The sequence below is a fragment of the Rhinoderma darwinii genome, chromosome 4 (genome assembly GCF_050947455.1).
Source record: "Rhinoderma darwinii isolate aRhiDar2 chromosome 4, aRhiDar2.hap1, whole genome shotgun sequence".
Taxonomy (NCBI): Eukaryota; Metazoa; Chordata; class Amphibia; order Anura; family Rhinodermatidae; genus Rhinoderma; species Rhinoderma darwinii.
The window spans coordinates 395,868,817-395,886,634 of record NC_134690.1 but is presented as its reverse complement, the minus strand read 5'-3'; the positions used below and the strand labels follow the sequence as shown (position 1 = coordinate 395,886,634).

The window sequence follows — 17,818 nt, the reverse complement described above, 5'->3', positions numbered from 1 at the left end:
ATAACTACTATAATACTACTCCTATATACAAGAATATAACTACTATAATACTGCCCCCCTATATACAAGAATATAACTACTAAACATATGTCCCCAATGAATGTATGTTCCCTGATTTGTTATCCACAGGGGGCAGTAATGTACTGTAATGGTTATATTCTTGTACATAGGGGGCAGTATTGTTGTATTTAGTCATTTTCTTTTTGTCATTCCTTCTATGTATCAGATGCTGTGGTTCATGAATTGTGACTGGGGCTTCACTGTAAAACCTTATACTATTAGTCTTTACCAGCAAATACATTTAATCTTGATGTTTAACCTTCTTCTTTCTTTAAAGCAAAACAAACCCATATAATTGGTTCCTCCTCCGCTCTCCTCGCAGTTCTGCTGAAGGTTGGGAAAATATCTCTTTATTAGTGTTGTATAAAGGATAATTGTTGACCATTCCCTAATGAAATACAGATGCGCAGCATTTTGCGGTTACTTTTTAATCACTGTAGGACACACAGGCAATTAAACATGAAATACAAACTGTTCAAGCCCTTTAGTTATGGTTCACGTTAAGCCGTAAAAGAAAAAAGCCTCATTATAGAGGGCGCTGGAGATGTAATCTGTTTATAGAAAAATAATGATTTACACAAGCAACGCTTTAGCCTTATATCTATAAGTGGTTCAATCCTTGTAATATAGTGGTGGTCACAGCAAATCTTCACTACTGGTTTATATATAGAATGACTCTACATGAACAGTTGAGTCACTGTGTACATATATGGCATGACTTATCAAGTACTGACCCTGAGTTACATCCTGTATTATACTCCAGAGCTGCACTCACTATTCTGCTGGTGGAGTCACTGTGTACATACATTACATTACTTATCCTGTACTGACCCTGAGTTACATCCTGTATTATACTCCAGAGCTGCACTCACTATTCTGCTGGTGGAGTCACTGTGTACATATATGGCATGACTTATCAAGTACTGACCCTGAGTTACATCCTGTGTTATACTCTAGAGCTGCACTCACTATTCTGCTGGTGGAGTCACTGTGTACATACATTACATTACTTATCTTGTACTGATCCTGAGTTACATCCTGTATTATACTCCAGAGCTGCACTCACTATTCTGCTGGTGGAGTCACTGTGTACATACATTACATTACTTATCCTGTACTGACCCTGAGTTACATCCTGTATTATACTCCAGAGCTGCACTCACTATTCTGCTGGTGGAGTCACTGTGTACATACATGGCATGACTTATCAAGTACTGACCCTGAGTTACACCCTCTATTATACTCCAGAGCTGCACTTACTATTCTGCTGGTGGAGTCACAGATAGGTGTCCGTGCCGTAGAACTGTGCCGGGAATTATGGAACATGTCCTACATTTCGTTTTTCACGGGTCGTACTCCCATACTTTGTATGGGAGCATGGTCCAAAAATGCGGTCCGCGGCTGTCAGCGGCCATCCCCTCAATAGCGGGCCGTGACTACGGGCACGGCCGTGTGCATGAGGCCTAATAGTGACATACTTTGTAGAAGGACTTTATTTTGGGCTGTCATCCAGGAGGCACTTCACCATCACAAATAATTTTTTAGGTAATCCAATATCAATATTTGATAGAGAATTAAAGGAATTTTATTGTAAATTGCTGTATTTATTTTGTAAGGCTTCTGAGAATTATTTTATTTGCATCCAGAGCATCATTTCGACTTCTGACGGTTTCTTGTTCCCAAGGTGCAGTGCATTGTGGGAATTAAAATGAGAGTTCTGATGGATCGCCACTTATACTTCAGCACCCGGGGTCCCTACTGGTCCATATTATGGTTCTATAGACATTTTATATGCATTCTTGCCAACTTTTAAGAAAAATATATCAGGGAATTTTCAAAAAGCATTGTCCGAGCGGTACACATAATTTTTTCCGTTTTGCCCTGTCCATTTATATAGGACACGTCACCAAACTATAGCATTTGAATCACAAATAGTGCACATAACCTCACTTAGGCTCTGTTCACATCTGCGTTGGGGTCCCGTTCTGACATTCCGTCGGAGCTTTCCATCAGAACGGGATCCTGAACAGACACAAACTGACACCGACGGAAACCAGAGGTTTCCATTTCCATCACCATTGATTTCAATGATGACGGATCCGGTGCCCATGGTTTCCGTTTGTCTCTGTTGTGCACCATATCCGTCGTTTTGCCGGAAGCAATAGCAGGATGGAGGTTTCCGTTTGTGTCTGTTCAGGGTCCCGTTCTGACGGAAAGCTCAGACGGAACGTCAGAACAGGACCCCAACGATGTGAACAGAGCCTAAATCCCACCCAAAAATGAATATAGAGCCCCTAAACTAATACAGACTGTAGACCAGACCTCCTAAATAAATACCTGACCCCCTAAATATATAAGGGCTCTGGACAGGACCCCATAAATAAATACAGACCACCAAACCAGGCCATCTTAATACAGACCCCAGACCAGACCCCTTAAATACATACAGGCCCCTTAAATACAGACCCCCCCCCCCCCAAATACAAACCCCCTAAACACAGACACCACAGCCCCTAAATACAGATTTCAGACCAGAAGTGCAGATTCTCACCTCTCCTCGTTCCTGGTGAGGATTTCCGCTGCAGACAACGTGCTGATGCCAGCCCCGGCCTGAAGACATTGTCTGCGGTGGTGCCCATGAGTGAAGACATACTGCAGGTACGGGGAGAGGGGAGTATATTTTAAGGGAGATGTGAGGCACCCAGGAAATTTGCCTGCCATTCTGGTAGTTCGGGGGGGTGCGCCTTTTTTGGAAAGTATGTTTATATGCCACCATAAATTGCTCAGTGAGGCTCCATATATTTCCTTAAAAGCAGAAGACTCTAAGGCCCCATGCAGTTGACCGTAGTTTTGGTCCGTAATTGCAGAACAAAATATTGCTCCAGTAATTTCTATGGTGCAAGGACACCTTCCGTATATTTACCGGAAGGTGTCCGGGCCGTAGAAATGATCCGTAAAAAATAGGACATGTCTTTATACTTTATAATGGGAACACGGCCCGCAAATGCGGGTGATGGCCGGTCGTGCCCATAATCACGGGTCGTGATTATGGCAACGGCCGCGTGCAGGGGGCCTAAGGGATAATACCTGTGTAATAAAGTATTCAATAGAGCATGCCTCCATTCTTTTCTTATGAATTCCATATGTGTGTCTCTATCTCACAGGCATTCAGAGGTTCAACTTGGGTCCGTAGCAGTCTAAGAGCGCCTTATTACAGAGGTCACATGAGCGACGGCAGAGTGCAGATCAATTGCTGACTGTTTCCAGGGGCAACTAGCAGAATTTTGAATGCAGCTCTGGATGTGACTGATGTATAAGACACGATGTAAATCAGAATCAGCGCAAAGAACGTAAAGCAAAGTGTCTGAAATGTTATTTAATATTTCATGAAGATTTAAACCGTGAACTTTTTGTTGTGATTTGATATTGTTAGATGAAGAACATACCGGAGTGACGGATACAGCATTATTTCCGGATTTACAGATACTTTGATGTATCCTTGGCATGGGCTGCCTATTATCATCTATAATGGATTAGGAGCATCAGAAGTCCGGATGTTTGGACAGATATGATACACTACATACAATGTGTTCCTCGCAGACCTGAATCCTTTCTTCCTGCGTTTGATGTTCACAGCTTATTGATCCTGTCTTATAATACTTGAGTGTTTTACAGCAAATCTTCACAACTATTTTTACCTACTGGCACAAAAAGGAAAAAGTTATTCCAGGTACAGAGCAGTCTTTGGGTGGCATTTATTATGTATCTTTTAGTAAAGATTCATTAAAGGGGCTATCTGATGTGTTAAACCCATTTTTATATACCCTATTAGATAATTCTGAGTTAATACTGGGGGGGGGGGGTCTCATGTTTACGACTCAGATCTATTAACCAGAGCAGTGAGCAACTACAAAGAGCGTCCCTTGCTGTGGAGGACCTGGGACGTCCATACTACATTTCGCCTGTGGTGGCGCTGCAGATAAATTGAACAATTGTTGACAGTTTCGCACAGAGTTTACAGCTAATCGTGGTGGGTGGCAGCAGTGGGAGGCCCTATGATCAGCTTATTGTCAGTGGAACCTTCTAACAAAAAGCATTGTCCAATCGTCAAACCCCTTTAACACATGAATTTAGAGAAGAACATTCAAAAGTACAAAATCTATAAAATCTTAAATAAAATATTTGACATATTTTTTAATAGCTTACTTCTTTTCTGCTTTATCATTGCTTAATAATGTTACCGGGCCAAATGTTTGCATCTCGCTTGCTCCGTGTCCCCATAGTAACACTTCCTGTCCTTTGTCTCATTTATGAAAAATGGAATCTTGAGCAAAAAAGACCTGTAACTTATAACATGTGAAATAAAGGGCCTCTATATAATAATTCTGCAGTACCGTGATCTAGGTAAAGGGGAATGTATTTTCAGATGAAGCCATATTATTTAAAGTATTTAACTTTTTCTTATAAAATTTTATGTTTTTTATGTGACTATTCAAAAATGATATTTCCTCTTTTCTGCAGCTCATTTGTCAGTTAAAGCGCAAACATCCTGCATCACGTTCTATACAGGTAACACAGGAAGGAAGTGGGTGTTCCAATATGGCCGCTTCCAGGAAGTTAAAAAAATAAATAAAATAGCTACAACTTGTAATAAATGAACAACCACAATCTCTTCTATAGACTTATATGTTATTCATGAAATTAAAATAACATTCATGAACCATTCCCACTAAATCCGGCAATTCTGCCTTGAGCTATTGGGAATCATGGTAAGCCAGGGCAACAACGGGTTTGCATGTTCTCTAGAAGGGTCCTGTGACATTGGTCCTGAAGACTGTAAACGCATATACCCTGACGTCCCATTTTTTGCAGGATTGTCCTTCAAAACGGACCTCAAAGGGGTGGGGTTTATGCAAATATGACCGAAAAGTGAGTTTCTGGCGGTTTTGTGGGCCTACCATAAGGCGAGATGAGGATTTCACCTCAGGCAGTGGCCTGCTGCCTCTCTGAGGGGACGGTGGTGCCGCTGAAAACAGCCGGCGCCACCCCCTCCATCATTTTACCTGCGTTTTTAGGACGCAGATACAATTAGATGCTTAAGCGCTGAATGGCGAAGTACATGTGCCCCGCTATTCATCGCCTTTCAATTACGTAATCGTCCCGATGATGTCATCACGCCACTCGTGGACAAGTCAATGCATCCTGCCAATCATCTCTCAGAAGAGAGCAGGCCTGCATTTCAAGAGGATGGCGCGGTTACGGGTTTAGGTGAGTACAGATGTAGCCGTCTTTATCTTAACTTTTAACGGATTAAATACACAGAGGCAAGAATCTTTATCTTGACTTTTTCAATTACTTTTCAATGGCTTGTGTTGTGTGATATCACGCTGCAGCAAGATATCAGAGTCAAGATAAAGATGGCTAAAATGTTTTTTTTTTTGTTAAAAGTGTGAGGGGCTATATGTCGACCACTATCTACAGGGGGGCTGTATGTGGGGGCTATATGTGGAGCACTATCTACAGGGGGTCTCCATGTGGTGCACTATCTACAGGGGGACTATATGTGGGGCACTATATACAAGGGGGCTATATGTGGGGCATTATCTACAGGGGTGCTATATTTGGGGAACTAGCTACAGGGGAGGGCTATATGTGGGGAACTATCTACAGGGGAGGGCTATACGTGGGGCACTATCTACAGGGGGCTGTATGTGGGGCACTATCTACAGGGGGCTATATGTGGGGCATTATATACAAGGGCAGCTATATGTGGGGCACTATCTACAGGGGGCTGTATGTGGGGCACTATCTACAGGGGCTACTATCTTTAGGGGATCTATAGGGGCTACTATCTACAGGGGGATCTATGGGGGCACTATCTACAGGGGCTCCTTGGGGGCAGTATCTACAGGAGGCTCTATAGGGTGCACTATGTATGTGGGGCACTGTCTACAGGGGGCTCTATGCAGGGCACTATCTACAGGGGGGCTATATGTGGGGCATTATCTAAAAGGGGGCTATATGTGGGCCACTATCTATAGTGGGGCTATATGTGGGACACTATCTACAGGGGGCTATATGTGGGGAACTATCTACAGGGGAGGGCTATATGGGGGCACTATCTACCGGGGGCTATATGTGGGCTACTATCTACAGGCGGCTATATGTGGGGCACTATCTACAGGGGGCTACATGTGGGGCACTATCTACAGGGGGCTGTATGTGGGGCACTATCTACAGGGGCTACTATCTACAGGGGATCTATGGGGGCTACTATCTACAGGGGGATCTATGTAGGGCACTATCTATGGGGCACTATCTACAGGAGGCTCTATAGGGTGCAGTTTGTATGTGGGGCACTGTCTACAGGGGGATCTATGTGCAGCATTGTATACAGGGGGCTCTATGGGGGGCACTGTGTGGGGGGGACACAGTGTATGGTGCTATTAGAATCAGGGACACAGTGTATGGTTCTATTATAATTGGAGGTGCAGTGTATGGGACTATTATATTTAGAGGCATAGTGTGTGGCACCATGAGAATTTTATCTTCATTCTTAGGGTGCAGGATTGTTTAAAAAATGAGAAGCTAAAGACATCTGAGTGGAAAACTGCAGAAATGTGCTTTGTCTGGGAGAAGTCATCATAGAGGTCTGGACGGGATGGAGAAGAAAAGAGAAAAATAACAACTAGAATCTGAGAAGATGTCACCTGTGAGTCACTTAATGTAAATGTTTCTTCTGTCTCTAATTTTTCTGTCTCTAATCAGCACTGTAGTCACTGTATGATCTGCAGCGAAATAATGAGTGGTATGATTTATTTATATTTTGAGTCTGCTAGTGATGTAGTAGATGTCAATCTAGATCTGGGGGACGCAATTTAAATTTTTGCCTCAGGCAGCAGAAAAGCTAGAATCGTCCCTGTTCCTGGGTGGTATGGGGCAGGGCATAAAACTGTCCCGCAAATGGGGATTCAGAAAAAGGGAAGAAGGATGAACCCCACTGGTGACCGGGCCCATGTCAGTGGATAGATTCTGCATATGGCTGCTGACTATAGATAAATATCAGAAAATACATATCTGCTCTGCTTTCAGGCTCCAATAATTTTAATAGCTCTGTTGTTGCCATGTTTTCCTCAACTGGTTTTAATTTCTTCATAGATGGGAGATAAAACAAAGAAAATACTTCTTCCAAGTTTTTTATTAATCTCTTCTTGCAAATGAGATCCCACACGTAGATTGCAGACATGTGCCAGCGGACGGTTGAGGACTCAAGTTGCCGGACTCAAGGGAACTACATGGCTGGTTCTATGATCATGTCAGTAGAACAAGATGTTTCCCACACTATACAATGTATTCACATATGTACCAGATATCACTAGATGTGAACATTGCTCCAATATGGTGGCCAAGAGGACGGACCAGCTGTAGTGAATTAATGAAAATGTTCCACTGCCACCTATCAGATACTTCATCACATGACAAGGACATACAGGAATATTATTTTGTGAAACAGAATAAACCACTTTAACAGATACTACAACTCTGACACAGAAATGATTAGATGTTGCATAATTTCATTTTGTGATACTAACATGTCATTTATGCTCTGTTCACACTACATTTGGTGTGTACATTCAGCGTATGCCCTGGGAGATCCTAATACATAGTGTAAATACATTACATTACCTATCCTGTACTGATCCTGGGTTACATCCTGTATTATACTCCAGAGCAGCACTCACTATTCTGCTGCTGGAGTCACTGTGTACATATATTACATTACTTATCCTGTACTGATCCTGAGTTACAGTCTGTATTATGCTCCAGAGCTGTACGTATTATTCTGTTGGTGGAGTCACTGTGCACATACATTAAATTACTTATCCTGTACTGATCCTGAGTTACATCCTGTATTATACTCCAGAGCTGCACTCACTATTCTGCTGGTGGAGTCACTGTGTACATACATTACATTACTTATCGTGTACTGATCCTGAGTTACATCCTGTATTATACTCCAGAGCAGCACTCACTATTCTGCTGCTGGAGTCACTGTGTACATACATTACTTATCCTGTACTGATCCTGAGTTGCATCCTGTATTATACTTCAGAGCTGCACTCCCTATTCTGCTGGTGGAGTCACTGTGTACATACATAACATTGCTTATCCTGTACAAATCCTGAGTTACACCCTGTATTATACTCCAGAGCAGCACTCACTATTCTGCTGCTGGAGTCACTGTGTACATACATTACTTATCCTGTACTGATCCTGAGTTGCATCCTGTTTTATACTCCAGAGCTGCACTCACTATTCTGCTGGTGGAGTCACTGTGTACATACATTACATTACTTATCCCGTACTGATCCTGACACATCCTGTATTATACTCCAGAGCTGCACTCACTATTCTGCTGGTGGCGTCACTGTGTACATGCATTACATTACTTATCCTGTAGTGATCCTGAGTAACATCCTGTATTATACTCCAGAGCTGCACTCACTATTTTGCTGCTGGAGTCACTGTGTACACGCATTACATTACTTATTCTGTAGTGATCCTAAGTAACATCCGGTATTATACTCCAGAGCTGCAGTCACTATTCTGCTGGTGGAGTCACCGTGTACATACATTACATTACTTATCCTGCACTGATCCTGAGTTATATCCTGTATTATACCCCAGAGCTGCAGTCACTATTCTGCTGGTGGAGTCACCGTGTACATACATTACATTACTTATCCTGCACTGATCCTGAGTTATATCCTGTATTATACCCCAGAGCTGCAGTCACTATTCTGCTGGTGGAGTCACTGTGTACATACATTACATTACATTACTTATCCTGTATTGATCCTGAGTTACATCCTGTATTATACTCCAGAGCTGCAGTCACTATTCTGCTGGTGGAGTCACTGTGTACATACATTACATTACTTATCCTGTACTGATCCTGAGTTATATCCTATATTATACTCCAGAGCTGCACTCACAATTCTGCTGGTGGAGTCACTGTGTACATACATTACATTACTTATCCTGCACTGATCCTGAGTTATATCCTGTATTATACTCCAGAGCTGCACTCGCTATTCTGCTGGTGGAGTCACTGTGTACATACATTACATTACTTATCCTGTACTGATCCTGAGTTACATCCTGTATTATACTCCAGAGCTGCACTCGCTATTCTGCTGGTGGAGTCACTGTGTACATACATTACATTACTTATCCTATACTGATGCTGAGTGTAGTATGTATTATATTTCACAGCTGCCTTTCCATAATGTAGGTAGGGGCTTTGCTAATTTCGACATTAGATTACTGCACAGTGCAAAAGGGCCACTTCCCAGAATGCAAATCAATAGTGCAGACATTGAACCAGCAGGGAATACTGAATGGATTTTGGTCTAGTACTGAAAACTTGCTCCAGTACTATCTCCTGGTCATGTGCTCTGGTCCTTCTTCACTATGCTCACTTCCATTTGTTCCCTTCACCTTAGCTCCCCATCCCCCAACCTAGAGAGATTCCAGACTTAAAAAAAACAACAACAATGAATTGAAGTTATGTGTTAATGCTGAATCAATGACATATCCTGTACTCAATTAATACACTTTACGTAATAATATGCAGATGTAGCAGAGCTGAATTTATATCTAATCGCTTCTTCTGTGCACCATGATAACTTAGAAGCTAAGAACTATAGATAATACATTGTCATTTCACCATGTTATGCCAAATGAAAAGCTCACAATTTCAGCTCTGCTACATCTGTAATTACATACATATTTGTAATAACTGACAGTCTCTTATAACAATAATAAGAATAAGAATAAACAAGAATAGTAATATTGGGGGACTGCCAACATACAGGATCCTTCCACTGCTTTGTACGAGGTACCTGGTGCCCTGGAAAGGAAAATAAAGTCTCCCCTACATTCAGATATTCTTTATATTTATTAAAACCAGATGACATCGGGGCTAGGAATTTTACAGAGAAGAATGTTACAGGAAGAGGTGACGGTCTGAAGACTGTCGGATAAGTGATATAGATATACAGGAAAGCAGAGTCTACAAATGTATGTTATTATATGGGGAGAGGAAAAAAGTATCTATCTATCTATCTATCTATCTATCTAATATCTATCTATCTATCTATCTAATATCTATCTATCTATCTATCTATCTATCTATCTATCTATCTATCTATCTATCTATCTATCTATCTATCTATCTATCTATCTATCTATCTATCTCATATCTATCTATCTCATATCTATCTATCTATCTATCTAATATCTATCTATCTATCTATCTATCTATCTATCTATCTATCTATCTATCTATCTATCTATCTATCTATCTATCTATCTATCTATCTATCTATCTATCTATCTATCTATCTATCTATCTATCTACTCTCATATCTATCTATCTATCTATCTATCTATCTATCTATCTATCTATCTATCTATCTATCTATCTATCTATCTATCTATCTATCTATCTATCTATCTATCTATCTATCTATCTATCTATCTATCTATCATTGGTGGAGAATTTGCAACCATTGGAGTTATATGACTCAGTAGAACTTGCACCTTACTTTAGGACGTAGTCTCACAATTAGGTCTTGTCCATAGGTAATTTCCGCAGAAACTCCAGTGTGGAAAACCGCACCATTTCCTGTCTTTTTTACGGCAGATAATGGTGCGTATTTTGCTGCGTTTTTCACAATGTTGGGAGACGGTGACGTCTCCTCTAAAAAAACGCAGCAATTCAGGCCACTTTCCGCAGCAGGAATTGACATGCTGCGGTCTGAAAAATATGCACCGCAGGTCAATTTCTGCTCAGAATTTTTACGCAGCGTGCGGATGAGATTTTTAAAATCTCATCCACTCTGCTACTAATGTATTCTGCTGCGTATATTCCGACCGCAATTCTGAATGGAAAATACGCAGCAATTCCGTTATGCGTGGATGAACCCTTAGGTTCCTCCTCAGATTTCATGCAGAAAGTAAGATCTAGTCATCCTATGATTGATCATTGATGATGATTGAAGATGACGATGTAGACATGGTGGTCCTGATTATTTATGTGATCTATTTTTTGTGATCTATTTAATAAATCCCTGAAGTTGGAGATCATGCCGATATATACAGATATAAAAACGCTATTTCTTTCAGGTCCCAAGGATATGACTGTCCCATCAAGAAATTAGATTTCATATCTAAATTGTGGGTTCCAGTTCCCAGTAGAAGGGGCTCCAGTGAAAATTTAAAAATGAGACCTCCCTCCTGACGTTCCACGCATAACCACCCATCCCAGGACAGAAAGTCCCATCACTGGGGTCAGGTCTCTTGGTCGTTAAAGGGGTTGACCACTGCACAATCTTTTTTTATTAGAATGGTCTCTCGCTGATAAGTCGATCACAGGAATCAGCTGTAATATGTGGGGGAACCCAGCAGCAAGTATTGAATTTCCCTGCGGCGCCCCTACAGGGCAGACAGTGTATTACATAGTCCCCAAATAAATCACAGCAAGGGGACATATGTTGCCATGTAAACAACTCTATAGTAAACTGTATACACGCATGTGTTTTGGAAACCCCATTTTTAAAGATTTACTAAGCCTATCCCTGCTCCCATTTGTTTTTTTTGTTTTTTTTTCTAAATAGATTCAAATTTCTGTGCTGATTAGTTTCTCAATATTTTTTTTAAAGCTGTAAAAAGTCCATTATTAAATGATAACATTCTCCTTCAGCCACCACTAGGGGGAGCTTTGGAGATGACTGTATACTGTGTTATCATTGAGTTCCATGCATTACATTATGCAGTAAGCTCCTGAGCTCCCTCTAGTGGTGGCTGCAGGTAGCTTACATTTTATCATTTAACTAGTATATGACTATACAGAGGATTTGGAGCGCTGTATCAGAAAAACGGAGCTACATCCGCTATAAAGATGTATTAAGAAATTCATAAGCACAGTCTTTGGAACCTAATGAGATTAAAAAAATAAACTTGTGTTTAAAAGTGGCCATTCACTTTAAAGGGGTTGTGCCAAGATTAAATGTTACCCCCCTAACCACAGGACAGGTGATAACATGGTGATCGGTTGGTATCCGACCACTGGGCCCCCCCACCGATCACAAGAACGGGGTCCCGTTTCTTGAAAATGAATGGAGCGGCAGGTTGCACATGCACCCTGTTGCTTCATTTATTCTCTATGGTGCTGCCAGAGATAGCCAAGCGCTGTACATCGACTATCGCCGATAGTCCCATAGACAGTGAATATAGCGGCAGTGCTCATGTGCGACCTGCCGCTCCTTTCATCCAAGGGAACAGGACCCCACTTCTTGTGATCGGTGGCGGTCCCAGCGGTCGGATCCCCACCGATCAGCATGTTATCACCTATCCTGTAATTAGGGGGACAACCCCTTTAAGGACGGATAGGGGGGACATAACTCCTGAATGCTAAATACTACTAATGTCATCCATTTATTGTAGGGTTCATTGAACATTATGGAGACTTTTATCATGAAATCCTTGGAGTAACAGTCACGTGACCTTCCTGGAACCTTTCCAGAATCAACTCCAATAATTGGATATCATAATAATTTTGCTGTCGTGATTTATTTTAAGCCCCCCCCGGATACTTTAACAAGTCTGATGTTTGTGTTTAAGGATAACGCTTAATTGAAACCTCTTATATACCATCTGGGTCTTTAGCGGGACGCGAATCTCGCACATGTGGAAAACATTTGCTGTTTCTTACCTATGACCAACAAAGCAGATTTTCTCAACTCCTGAAATAGTTCTAGGATCTTGTCAATGTTTTTTTTTTTTCCAGGATTTTTTATTTCAGTTGTCAAAAAAACTTGGGTCAATTGAAGACGGGGCTAAATGTGACCCAAAAGTGCAATGTTAGGGCCCATACACACAGCCATATTACAGATCAGTGTTACGGTAGCCATAGACTGTACCGTGCATGCCGTATTATGGAGGTATTCTGCCCTAGAATAAGGGGCCCCACAAAGACACCGTTTGGCACACGGAGTGCTTACTGCTCCGTAACACAGATCCGTAGGGACTCCGCGTGCCGCCGCACAGGCTCCACGCACCCAGCTATTCCATTTATATAGGCGTTAAGGCCGGGTTCCCACGTAGCGTAAATGCTGCGGAATTTCCGAGACTAAATTCTGTCCGGAAATTCCGCAGAATTTACAGTAGCAGCAAAGCGGATGAGATTTAGAAAATGTCACGCCCGTGCTGCGAAAAAAAACCTGCGGGGTAAACGTTAATAAATGGACCCGCGGTGCGGAATTTAATTCCGCAGTATGTCAATGAATTCAATGGGGATGCAAATCTCACAACAGAAAGCCAAGTTTTGCTGATAGCAAGCAGAGATCTTGATGAGGATGAGAAGTTGATACAAACAATATATAGAAAGTTGCAGAACTTTTCCTTATATAATGGTTAAACTTTTTTTTTATACAAAACAGAATTTTCACTAAGTTGAAAACAGATGCAGAATTCGGTCTCTTATGTTTACTATATATCTAGTAAAATGACATTTGGGTGGAGAATTCCTTTAATGGAACATTTTTGAAGTATCTTTGCTGTTATTAACCCCTTGAGGATGCAGTTAATGATAATATTGTGTATATTTTTCCATTGACGTTGCTGTCTGAGGACTTGTTTTTTTTTAAACTTATGTATATATATATATATTATATATCAATGCAGTGTAAATAATACTTAAACTTAATTAGATTATGGGGATTTTTCTGTTTGATCGCTTTCATACAAGCGATTGTCATGTGTTTATTATTTTTGTATTTGTGTGACTTTTTTTATAACTTTATTAAACTTTACTTAACGTTTGAATTGCCTCTGTTTTCCAATGTATTATTGTCTGTCAGTAAAAAACAATAGACGTCCACATATCACAGTCCTTTGTTAGGACCCCGGCTGCCATATTTAACCATTGGCCCCCACAATCGTGTCATTGGGGTTGTGATCGTAAGACAACGAGAGACTCCACCCTTTGTTTACATCACTTGGTTTTGACTACAACACCTAAGGGTATGTTCAGACGGCCTATTTTCGGCCATTTTTCGGGACTCCAAACATCTGCCCATTGATTTCAATGGGAAAACGGCGCTCTGTTCCGACGGAGCGCTTTTCGCGGCGTTTTTTAAGCGTAAAAAAACGGCTGCGGAAAAAGAAGTGCAGGACACTTCTTGGGACGTTTTTGGAGCCGTTTTCCATAGACTATATTGAAAAAAGCTCCAAAAACGTCCGTAAAAACCGCAGTGAAAAACGCCGCGAAAATCGCGAGTGGCACAAAAAACGTCAGAAAATCAGGAGCTATTTTCTCTTGAAAACAGCTCCGTATTTTGAGACGTTTTTGAGTCTGTGTGTGAACATACCTTTAGGGTATGTGCACACGACCTATTTTCAGGTGTAATGGAGGCGTTGTTTTTACGCCTCGAATTACGCCTGAAAAGACGGCTCCAATACGTCGGCAAACATCTGCCCATTGCTTGCAATGGGTCTTACGATGTTCTGTGCAGACGAGCTGTAATTTTACGCGTCATTGTCAAAAGACGGCGCGTAAAATTACGCCCACGTCAAAGAAGTGCAGGACACTTCTTGGGACGTAATTGGAGCCGTTTTCATTGACTCCATTGAAAACCAGCTCCAATTACGTCCGTATTGGACGCCGCGAAAAACGCGTGCACTTGTAAAAACTTCTGAAATTTAGGAGCCGTTTTCGCCTGAAAACAGCTCCGTAATTTCAGACGTATTTGGCGTTTCCGTGTGAACATCCCCTAACCATTCGCTTCCAGCGGCAGATGTCGGCAAAGGGTTAACACTAATGTAAAAACATAATCCATCCTGTGGACAGGCGGCCGGCTGGGAGAGGACTGTTTTATGTCAGTCTGACCACTCTTATCAGTAATACCAGGAACAGGGAGGATTTGTCTGGTGGTTGCCGCAACTGAAGGACTGAAATCCATCTGTAATGAGGTGAACGGCCAAAAGATGGTGAGAGCAGATCCGGGACAGACGCAGAACATTCCTCCGCATCAGTACAGAAGGATGTGACAATGTGAACTATGAGCCAAGCAAACGCTGGAAGCCAACGTCCAAAGATGGGGGAACCAAAGAGTGGAGCGGGAAGAGTCCAGATTCACAGCGGTGTCCATAAGACATCAGGCGGCTTCATGACGTAAAAAATATATTCACCTCATCGCTTCTTGACACAATTCCATGCACTGCGGCAGCTCCAAACAACATTATGTTCATCCTGATCTGGCTGGTTCATGTATAAAATGCAAGAATTACGCCCAGCATCTGTTAGTCAGGTGTGAGATAAATATAACTGCATTTTTAGCGTCCATATTACGAGCGCTATATATCCCGACCTTCTATGTTGATCTCAGTTCGGTCCCGTATAACCACAGGAGGTATTGCGGCCATAATACAAACGTTAAAATGCGGCTGTTTGAAACCGGCCTAAAAGACACTGGGGGCAGTGCTTGCATTTTATTCATGAACCAGGAAGACCAGGATGAACAAGGTAACTCAGAAAGGGTTAAAAGGGGCCGTCCAGTTTAGAAAACTCATTATCATACACCCTATTAGGGAATTCTGAGTTAATAGTGGGGGTCCTCCTATATTCAGGATCTTCATCTCTTGGTCAGAGTGGGGAGCGGTTACATAGAGCGTCTCTCGCTCTCTCTGGAGGACCTGTCCTGTCCTGTATTACACAGAGAATGCATTGATATGAATAGACACTGTGTAATACTTCATTTCCCCAGTGGCGGCGCTGCAGGGAAATTGAACACTTACTGGCAGGTATCCAATAGATAATAGTTGATAATACCCTCTCGATCCTGGTTTCCTCTTCATCTCCAGGCGCCACTTTACACCATCCAGCATCAGGACATAATGTGAGGCAGCATGGAAAACATCCAGTATCTGCCGGCCCCTGGAGCCGAAGAGAAACCTCAATATAATCATGTTAAAAGTTGGACATTCACTTTAAATATCAAATAAAATCAACATTGTTATCAAGAGTCACATTTTCTCCCCCCGGATTATTTTATTCTTCCTGTGTGTCAGTCTTCACCACAATTCTGGCATTCTCTTCCTGAACCAGGAAGCGTTGGATGAGAAGTTGTATAAGCCCCGCCCAGTAAAGGACATTTTACAGTGCGTGACATAGGGACAGGACCCAAAAATCCCAATAATAATAATGTAAATCAGCTGCACTCAGTATATACAATGCAGTGAGCTGGAACGAGCCCTGATATGCTGCACCTTTATTTAACCTTTTATTTCCCGCAGAGTTTTATCTTCTTGATGACACAGTTGTCTTTCATTTTTCTTGCTCCTGCGATATCTATATACTGTATATTTTCGTCACGCCACAGGGATTCGGGTCACTTATAGTTGAGTATAACTGTGTTAATAGACCGGCCCCACGTGCGGAGCTTCTGGGAGGAATTTATCATCTCATGCTGGGTAACATCAGTCTGAAAGGAATGTGAGGAGAATAAACAGGGAATAAGACATCTTCACTCCCAGAAGCTCGAGATTTCCTGACTAACGTAGGTGCAGCTGCTGGTGCAAGGCTTCTCGAGCGGGTCCGTCACCCCTTATCACCAGACCAATGTACTGAATACATCTAGTCAGAAATGAAAAATGATGCTGCACGATTAAAGATAACTGAGGAAGACACGGAAGAGATTTGGGCCCATAAGAAAATGCCCACCCCCCACCCCATACCTCCCAACTTTCAGGTATAAGGGGGGATTCAGACGAGCGCGATTTGCGCGCGTGCAGGCCGCGTATTTTCTGCGCATCACGCACAGCACTATAGAAGTCAATGAGGCAGTTCAAACAGTGCGTGATTCTTGCGCAGCGTTTGTTCGCTGCGTACTATACGCGACCGGTTCAAAAACTCTGCGTATTTCACGCATCACGCACCCATTGAAGTCAATGGGTGCGTGAAAATCACGCGCACCACACGGAAGCACTTCCATGGGACGAGCGTGATTCGCGCAACAGCAGTGAAAAGGATGAATGAAAACCGAAAAGCACCACGTGCTTTTCTGTTTCCGAACATCCAAACGGAGTGTCTTTGCGATGAGCGAAGCCGGACAAGCGTACCGAACTTCACCGGGTTCGGCCAAACTCGTTTTGGCCGATCCCGGCAAAAAAATTATCGGTACGCGACGTCAGGAGATAGTCACTGTCCATGGTGCTGAAAGAGTTAAACTGTTTCAGCACCATGGACAGTGACTTGCGATCCCAAAATACATTAACCTGTAAAAAAAAACCGAAGTTCTAACTTACCGATTACTCCTGTCTCCTTCCTGCAGTCCGACCTCCCGGGATGACACTTCAGTTCAAGTGACAGCTCCAGCCAATCACAGGCCAAGCACAGGCTGCAGCCAATCACAGGCTGCAGCGGTCACTTGGACTGCTGCGTCATCCAGGGAGGTGGGGCCCGATGTCAAGAGAGGCGCGTCACCAAGGACGCGTCACCAAGGACGCGTCACCAAGGCAACGGCCGGGAAGTTCTCGGTAAGTAGGAACTTTATCTTTTTTTGTTACAGGTTTTTCGCTGTTGTGTTCGGCATTCACTGTCGAGGGTGCTGAAAGATTTAGCTCTTTCAGCACCTTGGACAGTGACGGGCGTCGACAAGCCTCATCTCTATGATGCCGGCTGCGCGAAAATCAC

At 42.4% G+C, this 17,818-nt stretch overlaps 1 protein-coding gene across 2 annotated transcripts in view; it reads left to right on the top strand.

Moving 5' to 3' along the window:
- Positions 1–17,500: 17,500 nt before the first annotated feature.
- TAF1A (TATA-box binding protein associated factor, RNA polymerase I subunit A) overlaps positions 17,501–17,818 on the top strand; it is a 471,716-nt gene continuing 471,398 nt past the window's right edge. For both annotated transcript variants that reach the window (XM_075863376.1, XM_075863374.1), the window contains exon 1: positions 17,501–17,661. The gene's annotated coding sequence lies outside the window, so the exon portion shown is untranslated. The remainder of the gene's footprint in view (positions 17,662–17,818) is intronic.